We start from the raw sequence: 9,118 nt of genomic DNA on the forward strand, positions 1-9,118 counted from the left end.
AGGGGTATCTGAGGCAGGCTTGAAACACAAGAGTCAGGGTGGCTTCTCATGATAGTCTTTCTGGTTCAAAATCACTGTGCACCTTCCTTTGTCTGCTGGAAGAATGATGATGTTTTTGTCCTTGCTAAGAGTGGTGAGTGCATCTCTCTCCTCTCTACTGATGTTGGAAGGTGGTGGTTTGGCATTGCTGAGGCAGGATGAAACTTTGATTCTGAGCTGTTCTACTTCACCCTCTTTCATTTTGTTTTTGCGGATGGCTGATTCTGTGGCTGTGATCATCTCCACCAGAGGAATTCTACTTGGTGCAACCGTAAAACTCAGTCCCCTGGTAAGAATCTCTGTTTCCGGCTGGGTGAGTTGTCTGTCAGATAAATTCTTCACCCACTTTTCTGTCTCCCTGGCATGTAATTGACTACTGGAGTGTTGTCCTACACTGAATGCGTTGTTATTGGAATAGTGATGGTGTTGACGAGTTATTAGTAAGTTAAACTTGTTTTGTTGTCGAGTCTTGGACTTGACATGCTGTGCTAAGTGTGCCTGATCTGTACAATCCAACACTTGCTGAAGTGTGGTCTGATCTAGACACGTTGTGAGTTTCTGTTTCAAGGCCTCAATGATAAAATTGGTCTGTCTCACCCGTTCATTCAGCAGCTGGGTCTGTGCCTTCTGAAGGATCTTGCTTACCCGGTGCCCGCTGACCGATGATTTTAGTTCCAGGCTCTTGGGAATGATACCACTTTGGCGACATCTGAGGTCGAAGCGCAAGTGGTTCCTGTAGTCTGCCCTCTTCCTTGCTGTTTTCTCAAACTCTCTTACTAGTTTGAGGCAATCCTGGCCAAAGTGGTTCAAAATATCCTGATTAATGCTCAATAATCCAGGTAGAAAAATCCAAAAAAGTTCAATCTGGTCCTCTGGACATTCAAAAAAATATTCACATCCTGGACAGAGAGGAACGATGATTTGAGAGAGGAGTAAAGGAGGCCATCTTTGTGAAAAGAAACTGTCCATCATTAAACAGGGGTGGAGGCCTCCGGGTTCAACTGTCCCCCTCTTACAATGCTGTTATTGCTAGTATCACTCAACCCCCTGTGAATAGTAAACAGCCATCAGTGTGCTAATGATCCATTGTTAGGCTGATGGTCCTTCTTGACCATGTGAGCAGCTGGTTTTGGTTGTCAGCAGCAAACTGGTTGATCCACTCTGAGAAGGTGCTATTTAAGAGACTGCGCTGAATACAGCAACTCAGACTGAGGAAGTCTCTCGGATGAGAGACGAAACATTTCTATATATTTTTTGCTTTGTTTTGTTTTTTGTGAATGTCCAGAGGACCAGATTGAACTTTTTTGGAATACAGCTGTAAATTTAATACTCTCACCTGAAAACCTTCTAGAACTGTTACTTTACTTACAAATTGCATTGTATTTTGTTTTCGGTGTCAATTGAAGCAATAATTCACCCTTATTGTTATTTGGCCATTATTCTTTCTTGTCCATAGATTTGCTCCTCCTCCTGAAGCTTTAGAAAACCCAAAACATATCAAAATGTACACAGGTATAGATTCTCAGTCATCCAGGAGAAGGCAACTCTTAACTCTAATTTACATCAATATACATGTGTCCCAAACATTTGGGAAACAAAGACTCCAATTAGCCTCAGGTGGGAGGGGAATGAGATTCATCTGCATGTGATTTTAGCTTCATTCCAGAGTGTCTCATGCAACTTAAAGCCTAGAAGTTCACACTTTCCAGTTCTGAACTGAGAAAGCTTCTTGCTGGGTGAGACGTGAAATGTCCTCCTTAAACAAAATAAATCCAGTTTATATATATATATATATATATATATATATATATATATATATATATAGAAAGCGAGACACGGAGCGGAACGTAGATTCTCACCGGCGCCAGGTTCAGTTCTCATCCCCGAAGCCAAGAGAAGGAGCAAAAATAATAAAAGAACAAACATCTGCTTCCAGACTCCGAACGAACAAGTGTTACTGTCAGCCAGTGGACCAGAGACGATCAGGGCAGATGGACACCAGAAACAACTCTGACGAAAAACCCGTCCAGCGATCTAAGTCCTTCAGAAGACGCCTAAGGATGTGTGTTCATCATGTGAGAATACAGTCTACCCCATGGAGAGATTGGTTGCTGACAACCTGGTCTTACACTCAACATGCTTCTGCTGCAAACACTGCAAAGCCAAACTCAGCCTTGGCACCTTCGCAGCTCTTCAAGGCGAGTTTTACTGCAAACCCCACTTCCAGCAGCTTTTCAAGAGCAAAGGCAACTACGACGAGGGCTTCGGCGCAAGCAGCACAAAGAGCTCTGGGCCTCCAAGGAGACAGATAATATAACAAAGTCCCAGTAGAGATGTCTAATTGTAATCCACCAGAGATCTGCCTCTCCCTTTTACTCCTTCAGCAGATTACAATACACACATTCCTCATGTGCTGGGGCACACTTGCATCACACACTCTTTTTAAATACCAGAACCAGACATGATACACATGAATTATTTTCAAATACATTCAGTTTTGTTGATCAGTCCTTATTTACCTAAATTTTACTTTCAAATGTTTAGTTGGTAATTGATTGTGTCCAAAAGCTTTGCCTGACAGGAAGTGTATCAAAATATAATTAGAATTTTATTTTTGAATCATAAACAGAACCTGCACCATTTATTTTTTATTTTGTGTTGTTGTGTACTAATTTTACTGTACACTCAGGCAAACATTTCAATAACGTTTCAGTGTTTGCAGCAGAGCATGCACTCGGATCAGGTTTTTTTTCCCCAAGGATCAATGAAGTGTTTAGATCTTGTGTTTTGCCTCGTTTTAACAAAACAATGATGGAAATAATCCTTTTCACTTGTATGCTGTCAGATGAGCTTGTATGTGAACAAACAGGGTGCAGAGTACTGTATGATAACCGTGCACATCAACAACAGCTCACCTCGTGTTTGCAATTATTTCTACTCATCCTGAATTCATCCCACAGTAATTAGTTTTATTTTAATGACCACTCAGTCTTGTTTTTGCATGTTAGAGAATCAGAATCAGATTCAGTTTATTATTGCCATGTCAATGAACGAGGTTCACAAACTAGGAATTTGCTTCGACATATGGTGTGAATAGTAATAAAGTAAAATAAAGTAAAACTGAAAACATTACATAAGACATAAGACCTGTGTACACCCACGAATAAAGTAAAAATAAAAACATAACATAAAACATGTGTACACCCATACATAGAAAACAATAAAAAAGCTTAGAAAACAGTACAGATGGAGTATTCAATTATAATACAGATGTAATGTGACCAAAGCAGAAATTATGAGGTAGCGTTATGAGAGAGTCCAACAGCAGAGGGGAAGAAACTGTTCTTATGGCGGGAGCTTCTGGTCCATATGGACCGAAGCCTCCTGCCTGAGGGGAGTGGTTCGAACAGTCCGTGTGCAGGGTGAGTAGGGTCAGCTGTGATCCAACCTGCTCGCCTCACAGTCCTGGAGACGTACAGGTCATGGAGGGATGGAAGGCTGCAGCCGATCACCTTCTCAGCTGAGCGCACAACGCGCTGCAGTCTGAGTCTGTCCCTGGCAGTGGCCCTGGCGTACCACACCATGATGGAGGAGCTGAGGATTGACTCGATGATGGCCGTATAGAACTGTACCATCAGTTTGGCCGGCATCTTGGCCTTCTTCAGCTGTCACAGGAAGTACAGTCTCTGCTGGGCCTTCTTGATGAGGGAGCTGATGGTCGGCTCCCACTTGAGGTCCTGGGTGATGGTGGTGCCGAGGAACCGATAAGAGTTCGCAGTGGTGATGGGGGTATCATTACAGGTGAGGAGGGGCAGAGGGGCTGTGGCTTTCCTGAAATCCACAATCATCTCCACTGTCTTCCGGGCATTGAGTTCTAGGTTGTTGCTGCTGCACCAGGTCACCAGCTGGTCCACCTCCCTCCTGTATGCAGGCTCATCACTGTCCGAGATGAGCCCGATGAGGGTGGTATCATCTGCAAACTTAATAAGTTTCACAGAGTCATGGCAGGAGGTGCAGCAGTTGGTGTACAGGGAGAAAAGAAGGGGGGAAAGACACAGCCCTGTGGAGATCCTGTGCTTACAGTCCGAGTGTCCGAGACAGCTCTCCCCAGCCGCACGCACTGACTCCAGTCTGTCAGGAAGTCTGTGATCCACCTGCAGGTGGAGTCAGGTACATGGAGCAGGGAGAGCTTGTCTTGGAGCAGAGCAGGGAGGATGGTGTTAAATGCGGAGCTGAAGTCCACAAACAGGATACTGGCGTAGGTTCCTGGGGAGTCCAGGTGCTGCAGGATGAAGTGAAGAGCCAGGTTTATTGCGTCATCCACAGACCTGTTGGCCCTGTAGGCAAACTGCAGGGGGTCCAGGAGGGGGTTGGTGATGGACTTGAGGTGAGATGAAACCAAGCGTTCAAAGGTTTTCATGACTACAGACGTGAGAGCTACAGGTATGTAGTCATTTGGTCCTATGACACATGGCTTCTTGGGGACAGGGACGATGATGGAGGACTTTAAACAGGCTGGGACGTGGCATGACTCCAGAGAAGAGTTGAAGATCCCTGTGAAGATCCCTGAGTGCAAAAAAATGTCTAGTGTGACTGGACCAAACATAGCCTTAGTTTGGGACTGCATTGATCTCTTGTGTTGTGAAGGGTTGTGGTGCATTGGAAACTACTTCTTGAAAAAAGAAACCAATTTTATATACTGTCAGTACATAGATCTGTGGATTGTGATTATTTCCCACTTTGTCGCACTCTTACTTTGCACAAATAAGCGTGAATATTCGTCAAGTTGTTGAAAGTCAACTGCAAACTGAGGCTTCATCTTAAATCATTTAAGAGTGATTGTAAACTTTTGGTGACAATAATTGTTGCAATTTTATTTACGTCATAAATGATAAGAGAAGCTAAACCTTAAAAAAAGTTTCCTGATACATGCGCAATAATCCAGGTAGAAAAATCCAAAAAAGTTCAATCTGGTCCTCTGGACATTCAAAAAACAAAAAACAAAGCAAAAAAAATGTAGAAACGTTTCGTCTCTCATCCAAGAGACTTCCTCAGTCTGAGGTGCTGTATTCAGCTCAGTCTCTTAAATAGCACCTTCTCAGAGTGGATCAACCAGTTTGCTGCTGACAACCAAAACCAGCTGCTCACATGGTCAAGAAGGACCATCAGCCTAACAATGGATCATTAGCACACTGATGGCTTTTTACTATTCACAGGGGGTTGAGTGATACTAGCAATCACAGCATTGTAAGAGGGGAACATTTGAACCCGGAGGCCTCCACCCCTGTTTAATGATGGACGATTTCTTTTCACAAAGATGGCCTCTTTTACTCCTCTCTCAAACCATCATGACCACTGGCCTGGAGATGAGTGTAGACCGCAGAATCCTGGCCTGATGATGTTGATCTTCTGTGCTGGGCCATCCTTTTGGCCAGTGGATGTTTAGTTTCCCCGATGTAAGACTGATCACAGCCCTTCTGACACTGAACAGCATACACAATATTACTCTGTTTGTGCCGGGGGACTGGATCTTTGGGATGAACCAGTCTTTGCCCTAATGTATTTTGGGGTTTAAAAGCCACTGGGACATTATGTTTAGAAAATAAACGTCTCAGTTTCTCTGATACTCCCTCAACATACGGAATGACCACTGGTCTGGGTCTGGGTCTAACCCTAACCCTAACCCAGACTTCCGGTAAGATGGCGCCCGTGTACATGGCCTGCAATCTACCTCTGACGATACTGTTTGGATTATTTCTGCTTTTTTCGTTTTTTGCCTGGGATATCAACTCGCTGCTTGTGTATGACCGACAACAGCTCCTCGATCTTCGATTGTCTGTTTCTTCTGTCGCTGATTCGGACCATTTTGATCGTCACTCGGGACCCCCCCTCTTCCACCCCTTCTGGCAGACGTGCCTGCTTGTTTACGCTGGGCCCCAAGCCTGCCTTCTAGGAGATATCGATCCAGACGCCGGGGTAAATGTGCCGGCCGGCTGGTAAAACTCAAAGTTCTGCGTGGTCAACGTTTCCACAGCCAGCTTCCTACGTGCCCGGACCAGGGAAAATATGGGTGTTGTCTACCGGCCCGGCGCTTGGACCGTCCTGCAGGTGCTGTTTTTGAAAATCTGTAACCGTTGGCGCGCACCATCCCCACCACGGCTGGTTCTGTGTCGGACCAGATCAGGACGTGCCTCATCAACACAAGGTCTGTTGCCAACAAGACTTTTATCCTAAATGACTTTTTTAAAGACGAGGGACTAGATTTTCTTTTTCTCACTGAATCCTGGTTGCCTTTGGGTGATTCAAGCGCCTTGGTGGAACTTTTACCTCCTGACTGTCTGTGTTTTAATGCCCCGTGGCCATCAGGTCGGCGGGGTGGTGGAATATTAACTGTATTTAAATCAAACTTTTCCTGTAAACAGTTGTCCACCCTCATGCCCTGCTCCAGTTTTGAGCTGAGTGCTTTTGAACTCGGACATTCTCCTCACGTTCTGTGTGCGATTGTTTATCACCCCCCTGGTTCCAAGGACTTCTTAAGTGAATTCTCTGATTTTCTGGCTTACATCACACCAAGATATGATCACTTTATTATCGTTGGTGACTTTAATATTCACGTCTGTTGTCAGGAGAAGCCGTTAGTGAAGGACTTCTTTGATTTGTTGGACTCATTTAATTTAATTCAACATGTAAATGGTCCCACCCAACAACACGGTCACACTCTGGATCTCATTTTAACACGTGATGTCTCTGTTTGTAATTTGGTAATCAGTGACAACAATCTCTCAGACCACATGCCTGTCTTGTTTGATATCATCCCGCCTTGTCCTATTGCTAAGTCATGTGATTCTGCACGTACTTCACATGCCATTAACCGTTTCACTGCTGCACGTTTTACTGAAGCTTTTAGCTCTGAGAGGATCGATCAGCTCTCAGTGTCTCTCTCCACTGAGGAGCTAACCTCTCAGCTCAACTCTGTTTGCTTAAATATTCTGGACCGTGTTGCTCCCGTTAAAACCAGGAAAACAAAACTTTTATCAGAACTATGGCTTAATGACGTCACTCAAGCCGTTAGACAGCAGTGTAGGAGAGCAGAACGCAGGTGGAGGAAAGACAGGCTGCAGGTTTCTTTTCAAATCCTAAAGGAGAGTTGGCGTCATTATCAGAAGGCAGTTAAAGCCGTCAAATCGAAGTTCTTTTCTGCAATAATTGCCTCAAACTCCCACAACCCCCAAGCCCTTTTTTCCACCCTGAACTCAGTTCTACACCTCAGTGAACCTTCACCTCTAGAAGCCTCAACTGAGCTGTGTGAAAACTTCATTTCTTTTCTGAAAAAGTTGCAAACACCCGGGCACTCATTTCTCCACCTGCTCATGATCCGTCCATCCCATCTCATTGTGTTGCTGTTCTTGACCACTTCGAGCCAATCTCTCTGTCTTCCCTGGAGCAGGTCATGTGCGGCATGAAGCCATCTGGCTCCCCTTTTGACGTTGTCCCCCCTCGACTCCTTAAGGAGCTTCTTCCTGTTCTGGGCCCTCCTGTTCTTGGCATTGTGAACAGCAGCTTAGCCTCAGGTGTGGTGCCAATAACTTTTAAACATGCTGCTGTCCAACCTCTCCTGAAAAAACCTAGCCTTGACCCCTCAGTCATGTCCAACTTCCGGCCTGTCTCCAGACTCCCATTTGTCGCTAAACTGCTGGAAAAAATAGTGGAGTCCCAGCTGAAATGCTTTCTAGAGGATAATGCCATCTTAGAGCTATTCCAGTCTGGCTTTAAACCTCTCCACAGCACTGAAACTGCTCTACTCAAGGTTTTTAACGACATTCTCCTATTCATAGACACTGGTGATTCTGTGCTCCTTCTCTTACTGGACCTCACATCTGCCTTTGATACAATCGACCACGAGATCCTCATTGCGAGGTTAGAGCAGTGGGTGGGCATCACTGGGTCAGCCCTCGAATGGTTTAGATCTTACCTCGCTGACAGGTCCTTTTGTGTCTCCATCAAAGATTTTAGTTCAGCCTCGGCAGCGCTTAAATGCGGGGTACCGCAAGGGTCCATCCTTGGTCCTCTTTTATTTTCTTTATACCTGCTGCCACTAGGTGCTATTTTCAGGAAACATAACATACCTTTTCATTTCTAGGCAGACGACTGCCAAATCTACTTCCCCCTCAGACTCAACGGTACTCGCTCTATTCAACCATTACTGGACTGCCTGGCTGACATCAGAGATTGGATGGCTTTAAATTTCTTGAGTTTCAACGAGAAGAAATCTGAAGTTATGCTGTTTCCTCCCAATGACACAATCACCAACCACTGCATCGACCTATCCGTTCTGTCACCGTTAGTGAAACAAAGAGTCACTAATCTAGGAGTGATACTTGACCCTTGTCTGAAACTTAACAATCATGTTAATATGATTGTTAAATCCTGCTTTTTCCAGCTGAGGCGACTGTCTAAGCTGAAGCCCATATTGTCCAAAAATAACCTGGAGACAGTAATTCATGCATTCATTACATCCAGGCTCGACTATTGCAACTCACTCCTTTTTGGTATCAGTCAGACCTCCATAGCTAGACTCCAACTGGTCCAAAATGCAGCAGCCCAGTTTTTGACCAGCACAAGCAAAAGGGAGCACATTACACCTGTTTTAGCCTCCCTACACTGGCTTCTGGTTCACCTTCGAATCAAATTCAAAATACTCTTGTATGTCTATAAATCACTAAACAGCTCTGCCCCCTCCTATCTTACTGATCTGCTCCAGCCGTATGTCCCACCACGTTCTCTCAGATCAGAAGACCAGTTGCTCCTCACAGTCCCAGGAACCCGTCTCAAGCGCAGAGGTGACAGGGCCTTCTCTGTAGCAGGCCCAAGACTTTGGAATGAGTTACCTCTGCTCGTTAGACAGGCCCCCTCCCTCACAGTTTTTAAATCTCGCTTAAAAACACACTTTTATTCCCTGGCTTTCAGCACTGTGTGATCTGTGCTGAGTCTGTGTGCATCACACTGTGTTGGTCATGTTGCGGTTGTTGTTGTTATCCATTATTGTTTTTGTTGGTTTCTACTTTTTGGTGTCCTGTTA

At 44.9% G+C, this 9,118-nt stretch overlaps 1 protein-coding gene and 1 pseudogene across 1 annotated transcript in view; both read left to right on the forward strand.

Moving 5' to 3' along the window:
• Positions 1-9,118, forward strand: part of syt6a (synaptotagmin VIa) — a 483,065-nt gene that overhangs the window by 418,393 nt on the left and 55,554 nt on the right. The gene's annotated exons all lie outside the window — the stretch shown is intronic.
• LOC119417567 lies at positions 2,031-2,370 on the forward strand (annotated as a pseudogene).

Source organism: Nematolebias whitei, chromosome 11 (assembly GCF_014905685.2).
Source record: "Nematolebias whitei isolate Nwh7 chromosome 11, NemWhi1, whole genome shotgun sequence".
Lineage (NCBI taxonomy): Eukaryota > Metazoa > Chordata > Actinopteri > Cyprinodontiformes > Rivulidae > Nematolebias > Nematolebias whitei.